The sequence below is a fragment of the Mus musculus genome, chromosome 7 (genome assembly GCF_000001635.26).
Source record: "Mus musculus strain C57BL/6J chromosome 7, GRCm38.p6 C57BL/6J".
In the NCBI taxonomy this organism is placed as follows: Eukaryota; Metazoa; Chordata; class Mammalia; order Rodentia; family Muridae; genus Mus; species Mus musculus.
In genome coordinates, this window is record NC_000073.6 from 14,906,182 (window position 1) to 14,916,301 (window position 10,120).

At 39.9% G+C, this 10,120-nt stretch overlaps 1 non-coding gene across 1 annotated transcript; it reads left to right on the forward strand.

Annotated features, from left to right (window-relative positions):
- Gm24701 lies at nt 6,177-6,281 on the forward strand. Its single transcript, XR_003946911.1, has one exon. It is a non-coding gene; the product is annotated as a U6 spliceosomal RNA (small nuclear RNA).
- The last annotated feature ends 3,839 nt before the right edge of the window (nt 6,282-10,120 follow it).

Below are 10,120 nucleotides of genomic sequence, written 5' to 3' on the forward strand. Positions count from 1 at the left end.
CAGGATACCTTGGCTGAGAGACAGTCTGTGTTCAGTTCTCCTCCATGCAGCCCATCAAGTACATCTCCAGACTCAGAATCCATATTTTCTGCATGGGAGGAAATATGTCATGTCAGCTTTCCTCCTCCTTTCAGCCCAAGTATGTTCTCAGACCCGGAGTCACCCTTGTCCATTATTCAGATTAATGAGAATTTATTAAGTGATGCCATGATGTCTCTATTGGCTGAGTGAAACCCAGCAACAGGGGAGAGTATGGTCTGTCAATCATCAGTCTGTGCACTATCTGCACAACCTGCTGCAGATCAAGATCCAGCAATAGCCCAAACTCCACATTCCAGCACAGCTTTGACATCTGGGAATCCAAGGGAGACCCATTGCTCAATACACACTCATAGGTGTTTAAGACCAGACTGCTATACAAGACCAGCTCTTCCCTGTACATCTCAGTGACTTGGATTCTGTCCCAGACCAAGTGTCACTGTCTGACTTCCCTGAGCACTTCTGACTTGTGGATGCCATCTAAGAACTGTTGATCCAGAAGTTTGGGGCACTCCTCTCTCCATCTACCAAAGTGAAAGGTTTAATCTTGGAGACTTATTGTCTGAACACATGAGGTAGAAAGCTTTCAAGGAAGACTTTGTGAAAATGTCTCAATTAAGCTAGTGTTATTTATTTTCAATGTATCACAAAGGTACAGCTATTCATTGAACATAGCAATTAAATGGATTCTCTCCTATTTTTATATTGGTTAGCACTTGATTACACACAGTTCCCTGTCCTGCTATGTCTACCCACCTTTGTGCCCTCCCCTTCCCCAAAGCTTGAAAAAATAAAAAATTATAAAATGGACATAGTTCTGTCATCTGTATTCTCACTAGAGTATGGGGACATAATCTTCATGGACTTCCCAATAACAGAATATACACCTTCTCCTTCTACCTCTTCCATTAGTCACCCATTGTGGAAAGGTACATTTCTGTATCCCAACCCATTTAAGTGTTCTCTTCAGTGTCTCCATTACTAGTATGCTACTTTCTTGGGAGGTCGGGTAAGTTGGCATATGAATAGATTTTATGGCAAAAGCCTCCCATATCCCTTCCTCTTGACTGTGAATCTTCATCCATCAATATCAAAGCAATAGTATCTTTCTTGCTCTTCACATCAGGGAAATCAGGGATTATGGGTTGTCACATTGTTTCATGCCATCTTCTTGCTTCTCCTGAGTGTTGAAATTCCAGGTGAGTTAATACACCTGTCTTCAGGAAGATGTGGGGGTCGGGAAGGACAGATGCATAGTCCCTGAGCACAGGTAATCAACCACATGGAAGAAGGTAAGGTAATACAATTGAGTCGTCTAAGCTATGATCTAGTCAAAGAGGAGCTAAAATGTATAGGCATGGTATTTTTTTAATATTTATTTTATGTACATGAGTACACTATAGCTGTCTTCAGACACACCAGCAGAGAACCTTACGTCCCTTCACAGATGGTTTGAGCCACCATGTGTTTGCTGGGAATTGATTCAGAACCTCTGGAAGAACAGTCAGTGCTCTTAAACATAGAGCCATTTTCCAGGCCTAGGCATGGTATTTTAAAATATTTTTTTAATCTGAGACTTATTTCTGGGAGGAAGAGTCTGGGAGGAAGAACCAGGCATAACATTTACAGAATTCCACTAAAATCGGGAACAAGTCAAGGCTGCCACTCTCTCCATATCTGTTCAATGCATTACTTGAAGTTCTTAGCTTAAGCAAGAAGACACTTACTTGTAGGAGGTAAAGGAAATACATATGGGGAAGGATTACATCAAGGTACCTTTATTTAAATGATATGACAATGTTCAGAAGTGACTTGAGAAATTGCACTAGTGAATGTCTATGATTGAGAAACACTTTCAGCAGAGTACCTGTAGTGTTAAATTAACCAGAAAAATCAGTACCCCTCTCTATACAAACAACAATTTGAGTAAGAAAAAAATTAGGCACAAACACTTTAACATTGCCCCAAGTAATGTGAAATATCTTGAGGCAATTCTAACCAAGCAAGTAAAAATATTCTATGATAAAAATTCCAGGAAAAATATTAAAGAAGGTATCAGAAGATAGAAAGATCACCAATGCTCAGCCAGTCTACCAAAAGCAATCTATAAATTCAGTGCAATCCCCATCAAAATTCCCATACAATGATTCACAGATCTTCAGAGGACAATTTCCACTTAGTTATGGAAAGACAAATAACCCAGACTATGAAAAACTCTCCTGAATAATAAAAGAACTGCTGAAGCTGTCACCTTCAGCAAAATGGACTACACCCTGAATTATGTTATTAAAAACAGCAGAGTATTATCATAAAAACAGACACATTTATCAGTTATATTAAACTTAATACCTGCACATAAATACATGCATATATCAATTCCTTATCTTTTGATGAAGAGGATAACATTTCACACCTAGTGAGTGGACATCACCACGTGCTTGTCAGACTAGATATCTCCTTGTAGAAGAGTAAATGTAGATCCATAGTTATAACCCTGCAGGAAACTCAAGTCCAAGTGGATTATAGACCTCAACACAATACCAGATACAGTGAGCCTGATATAAAGTGGGGAAGAAATGTTGTTGAAAACTGTCCCCCTCCTAGCAAAACTGTAGCAACTTTGTTCCATTCCTGCCAGCTTTTTCATATTGTTTCTGTAACATTCCTGTCAGGAATATTTCTCTTGACTTGTTAGGCCCAAGTTCCATATGGTAGCTTTTGTTTCATTTCTATATTTTACTGTTTTTTAATGTTACCTCTTAGAAGCCTAGTAAGAGAGAGAAATGGTGTGGACCCTGTTGGAAGAGGAGGAAAAAAGAAGTGGGAGGAGTAGAGGGAGGGAAATTTCTTCTCGGAGTATTTTGTATGAGAAGAGAAGCTATGTTTACTCAAAGGTAATAAAGACAACTTTAAATGCAATTTTCCAATTAGAATGTCTGCACTCTGGCCTCTGCATTACAGAAGCTTCTCTCCTAGGGTCTGGCTTGGATCCGTCTCACTGCTGCTGCTGTTCTGGGTAACCATCCCATGGTTGCTGCTATCTCCAAAATGCTGGGGTTTTCTGCAGCAACTGGCCCGCACTTTCACCAGTAGCCTCACCTGGACTACCTTCAGGGACTCCACCTCTGCTACAGAGTGCCAAGGCTCAGCTTCTCTTTATGCTCCTGTCAGGTCTTCAAAACCAGCACCACCTGGGGGACTCTTTTGTAAAGTGGCTAGTTTCACTGAGCAATTCTCTTAACTCCCTGCCCACACCAAGTTTCCCTCCCAGTTCCTTTAAACATTCATACCAACAGTTCCTCCCTTAGTTTTTTAAAGATTGCTTAAACAGTCCCTTCTCCAAGTTTCACAATGCCATACTCTAAAGTATCAAAACAGATCTAGCCTACTGTCATTCTCAGCTTCACTTCCCCTGGACAAACTGTGTGCTAACAAATTCTTCTGCAAAACCGCCTTCTCTTCTCACGCTGCCAGCACCTCCCTTTTTCTTTACATTTCCAATTCCTCTGCTGGCATTTATTTATTTATGTATTCATGTGTTTATGTATTAATTAATTAATCAATTAATTTTAGTAGCTATTTTCTTCTTTTACATTTCAAATGCTATCACTAAAGTCCCCTCTACCCTCCCCTTGCCCTGCTCCGCAACCCACCAACTCCTGATCCTGGCCCTTGCATTCCCTGGTACTGGGGCATATGGTCTTCGCAATATCAAGAGCCTCTCTTCCCAATAATAGCCTACTAGACCATCCTCTGCTACATATGCAACTAGAGACACTGGTCGGGGACCTCCATGAGATACAACTGTAAGGCATTTTCTCAATTACTGATCAAAGCAGAAGGGCCCCATGTGAGTGGGACCATCTCTGGGCTGCTAGTCTTGGTTCTATAAGAGAGCAGGCTGAGCAAGCCAGGGGAAGCAAGCCAATAAAGAACATCCCTCCATGGCCTCTGCATCAGCTCCTGCTTCCTGCCCTGTTTGAGTTCCAGGCCTGACTTCCTTTGATGATAAACAGCAGTATGGAAGTGTAAGCCAAATAAACCCTGTCCTACCCAACTTGTTTCTTGGTCATGATGTTTGTGAAGGAATAGAAACCCTGACTAAGACAAGTTCCAAGGAGCTCTGAGAGTACTAATTAGTTCATATTGTTGTTTCTTCTATGGGGACTCAGTCCCCTTCAGCTCCCAGGGTATTTCTCTTGCCTCTTAATTGGGGATCTTGTGCTCAGTCCAAAGGATGACTGTGAGCTTCTACTTCTGTATTTGCCAGGTACTGGCACAGCCTCACAGGAAACAGATATATCAGGCTCCTGTCAGCAGGCTCTTGCTGGCATCTGCCTAGTGTCTGGGTTTGGTGGTGATTTATGGCATGTATCCCCCAGTAGGGCAGTCTCTTGATGGTCATTCCTTCAAGATCTGCGCTGAACTTTGTCACTGTGAATCAATCCATGGGTATTTTGTTTAAAATTATAAGAAGGAGCTAAGTATCCACACATTGGTCTTCCTTTTTCTTGAGTTTCATATGTTTTGCAAGTTGTATCTTGGGTATTCTAAATTCCTGGGCTAGTATCCTCTTATCAATGAGTGTATACCATATGTGTTCTTTTGTGATTGCATTATCTCACTCAGGATAATATCCTCCAAGTCCATCCATTTGCCTAAGAATTTCTTCAATTCATGGTCTTTAGTATCTGAGTAGTACTCCATTCTGTAAATTTACCACATTTTCTGTATACATTCCTCTGTTGAGGGGCATCTGGGTTCTTTCCAGCTTCTGGCTATTATAAATAAAGCTGCTATGAACATAGTGGAGCATGTGTCCTTCTTACTGGTTGGAACATCCTCTGGATATATGCCCAGGAGAGGGATTGCAGGATCCTCCAGTAGTACAATGTCCAATTTTCTGAGGAAATGCCAGACTGATTTCCAGAGTGTTTGTACAAGCATGCAATCCCACCAACAAGGGAGGAGTGTTCCTCTTTCCCCACATCCTCCCCAGCATCTGCTGTCCCCTGAATTTTTTATCTTAGCCATATATGCAGAGAAAGCATTTGACAAAATCCAACACCCATTCAGGATAAAAGTCTTGGAAAGATCAGGAATTCAAGGCCAATATCTAAACATGATAAAAAGCAATCTACAGCAAACCAGTAGCCAACATCAAAGTAAATGGTGAGAAGCAGGAAGCAATCACACTAAAATCAGGGACTAGACAAGGCTGTCTACTTTCTCCCTACCTATTCAACACTGTACTTGAAGTCCTAGCCAGAGCAATTCGACAACAAAAGGATATCAAGGGGATACAAATTGGAAAGGAAGAAGTCAAAATATCACTTTTTTCCAGATGATATGATAGTATATGTAAGTGAGCGTAAAAATTCCCCCAGAGAAATTCCTAAACTTGATAAACAGCTTCAGTGAAGTAGCAGGATATAAAATTAACTCATGCCATCTTCTTGCTTCTCCTGAGTGTTGAAATTCCAGGTGAGTTAATACACCTGAGTGTTGAAATTCCAGGTGAGTTAATACACCTGTCTTCAGGAAGATGAGGGAGTCAGGGAGGACAGATGCATAGTACCTGAGCACAGGTAATCAACCACATGGAGGAAGGAAAGTAATACAATTGAGTCATCTAAGTTATGATCTAGTCAAAGAGGAGCTAAAATTTATAGGCATGGTATTTTTTTAATATTTATTTTATGTACATGAGTACACTATAGCTGTTTTAAGACACAGCAGCAGAGAGCCTTACGTGCCTTCACAGATGGTTTGAGCCACCATGTGGTTGCTGGGAATTGATTCAGGACCTCTGGAAGAACAGTCAGTGCTCTTAAACACAGAGCCATTTTCCAGCCCTAGGCATGGTATTTTAAAATATTTTTTAATCTGAGACTTATTTCTGGGAGGAAGAGTCTGGGAGGAAGAACCAGGCATAACATTTACAGAATTCCACTAAAATCGGGAACAAGTCAAGGCTGCCACTCTCTCCATATCTGTTCAATGCATTACTTGAAGTTCTTAGCTTGAGCAAGAAGACACTTGTAGGAGGTAAAGGAGATACATATGGGAAAGGAGTTCGTCAAAGTACCTTTATTTAAATGATATGACAATGTTCAGAAGTGACTTGAAAAATTGTGTGCTCGCTTTGGCAGCAATATACTAAAATTGGAAGGATACGGAGAAAATTAGCATGGCCCCTGCACAAGAATGACAAGCAAATTCAAAAAACGTTCCATATTTTTAAGAAACTGGCTACACAAACAAGACCCAACATTTTGCTGCTTACAGGAAACTCATCTCAGAGAAAAAGATAGACACTACCTAAGAATGAAAGGCTGGAAAACAATTTTCCAAGCAAATGTTATGAAGAAACAAGCTGGAGTAGCCATTCTAATATCTAACAAAATCGACTTCAAACCCAAAATAATCAAAAAAGACAAGGAGAGGCACTTCATACTCATCAAATTAAAATCCTCAAAGAGGAACTCTCAATCCTGAATATCTATGCTCCAAACACAAGGGCAGCCACATTCATTAAAGAAACTTTAGTAAACCTCAAAGCACACATTGCACCTCACACAATAATAGTGGGAGACTACAACACACCACTTTCACCAATGGACAGATCATGGAAACAGAAACTAAACAGGGACACAGTGAAACTAACAGAAGTGATGAAACAAATGGACTTAACAGATATCTACAGAACATTTTATCCTAAAACAAAAGGATATACCTTCTTCTCAGCACCCCATTGTACCTTCCCCAAAATTGACCATATAATTGCTCACAAAACAAGCCTCAACATATACAAAAATGTTGAAATTGTCCCATGCATGCTATCAGATCACCATGGACTAGGGCTGATCTTCAATAACAACATAAATAATGGAAAGCCAACATTTAAGTGGAAACTGAACAACACTCTTCTCAATGATACCTTGATCAAGGAAGGAATAAAGAAAGAAATTAAAGACTTTTTAGAGTTTAATGAAAATGAAGCCACAAAATACCCAAACCTATGGGACACATTTCTTAGAGGGAAACTCATAGCTCTGATGCCTCCAAAAAGAAACTAGATAGATAAACCCTTAGCTAGACTCACTAGAGGGCACAGTGACAACATCCTAATTAAGAAAATCAGAAATGAAAAGGGAGATATAACAATTGATCTTGAAGAATTCCAAAACACCATCAGATCCTTCTACAAAAGGCTGTACTTAACAAAACTGGAAAACCTGGACGAAATGGATGAATTTCTAGACAGATATCAGCTACCAAATTTAAATCAGGATCAAGTTAACGATCTAAACAGTCCCATATCCCCTAAAGTAATAGAAGCAGTCATTAATAGTCTCCAAGACAAAAACAGCCCAGGACCAGATGGGTTTAGTGCAGAGTTCTACCAGACGTTCAAAGAAGATCTAATCCCAGTTCTGCACAAACAAAAAGTAGAAGTAGAGGGAACTCTCCCCAACTCATTCTATGAAGCCACAATTACTCTGATACCTAAACCACAGAAAGATCCAACAAAGATAGAGAACTTCAGACCAATTTCCCTTATGAATACCGATGCAAAAATCCTCAATAAATTTCTCACTAACCATCCATCCTGACCAAGTAGGTTTTATTCCAGGGATGCAGGGATGGTTCAATATAAGAAAATCCATCAATGTAATCCATTATATTAACAAACTCAAAGACAAAAACCACATGATCATCGCATTAGATGCAGAAAAAGCATTCGACAAAATCCAACACACATTCATGATAAAAGTCTTAGAAAGATCAGGAATTCAAGGCCCATACATAAATATGATAAAAGCAATCTACAGCAAACCAGTAGCCAACATCAAAGTAAATGGTGAGAAGCTGGAAGAAATTCCACTAAAATCAGGGACTAGACAAGGCTGTCCACTCTCTCCATACCTATGCAACATTGTATTTGAAGTCCTAGACAAAGAAATTAGACAACAAAAGGATATCAAGGGGATACAAATTGGAAACAATGAAGTCAAAATATCATGTTTTGCAGATGATATGATAGTATATATAAGTGACCCTAAAAATTCCACCAGAGAACTCCTGAACTTGATAAACAGCTTCGGTGAAGTAGCTCGATATAAATTTAACTCAAACAAGTCAATGGCCTTTCTGTACACAAAGAATAAACAGACTGAGAAAGAAATTAGGGAAACAACACCCTTCTCAATAGTCACAAATAATATAAAATACCTTGGCGATACTCTAACTAAGGAAGTGAAAGATCTGTATGATAAAAACGTCAAGTCCCTGAAGAAAGAAATTAAAGAAGATCTCAGAAGATGGAAAGATCTCCCATGCTCATGGATTGGCAGGATCAACATTGTAAAAATGGCTATCTTGCCAAAAGCAATCTACAGATTCAATGCAATCCCCATCAAAATTCCAACTCAATTCTTCAACGAATTAGAAAGAGCAATCTGCAAATTCATCTGGAATAACAAAAAACCTAGGATAGCAAAAGCTCTTTTCAAGGATAAAAGTACCTCTGGTGGAATCACCATGCCTGACCTAAAGCTTTAGTACAGAGAGATTGTGATAAAAACTGCATGGTACTGGTATAGTGACAGACAAGTAGACCAATTGAATAGAATTGAAGACCCAGAAATGAACCCACACACCTATGGTCACTTGATGTTCGACAAGGGAGCTAAAACCATCCAGTGGAAGAAAGACAGCATTTTCATCAAATGGTGCTGGCACAACTGGTTGTTATCATGTAGAAGAATGCGAATTGACCCATTCCTCTCTCCTTGTACTGAGGTCAAATCTAAGTGGATCATGGAACATCACATAAAACCAGAGACATTGACACTTATAGAGGAGAAAGTGGGTAAAAGTCTTGAAGATATAAGCACAGGGATAAAATGCCTGAATAGAACAGCAATGGCTTGTGCTGTAAGATCGAGGATTGACAAATGGGACCTCATGAAACTGCAAAGCTTCTGCAAGGCAAAAGACACCGTCAATAAGACAAAAAGACCACCAACAGATTGGGAAAGGATCTTTACCTATCTTAAATCAGATAGGGGGACTAATATCCAATATATATAAAGAACTCAAGAGGGTGGACTCTAGAAAAACAAATAACCCCCTTAAAATATGGGGCTCAGAGCTGAATAAAGAATTCTCACCCGAGGAATACCGAAAGGCTGAGAAACACCTGAAAATAATGTTCAACATACTTAATCATCAGGGAAATGCAAATCACACAATCCTGAGATACCATCTCACCACTCAGAATGGCTAAGATCAAAAATTCAGGTGACAGCAGATGCTGGCGAGGATGTGGAGAACAAGGAATACTCCTCCATTGTTGGTGGGATTGCAAGCTTGTACAACCATTCTGGAAATCAGTCTGGTGGTTCCTCAGAAAATTGGACATAGTACTACTGGAGGATTCCGCAATACCTCTCCTGGGCATATATCCAGAAGATGTCCCAACCGGTAAGAAGGACACATACTCAACTATGTTCATAGCAGCCTTATTTATAATAGCCAGAAGCTGGAAAGAACCCATGTGCTCCTCAACAGAGGAATGAATACAAAAAATGTGATACATTTACACAATGGAGTACTACTCAGCTATTAAATAGAATGAATTATTGAATATCCTAGGCAAATGGTTGGACTTGGAGGGCATCATCCTGAGTGAGGTAACGCAATCACAAAGAACTCAAATGAAATGGACTCACTGATAAGTGGATATTAGCCCAGAAACTTAGTATAGCGAGATATAAGGTACAAGATGCAAAACACATAAAACTGAAGAAGAACGAAGACCAAAGTGTGGACACGGTGCCCCTTCTTAGAATTGGGAACAAAACACCCATGGAAGGAGTTACAGAGAAAAAGTTTGGAGCTGTGACAAAACGATGGACCATCTAGAGACTGCCATATCCAGGGATCCACCTCATAATCAGCTTCCAAACGCTGACACCATTGCATACACTAACAAGATATTGCTGAAAGGACCCAGATATATCTGTCTCATGTGAGACTATGCCGGGGCCTAGCAAACACAGAAGTGGATGCTCAC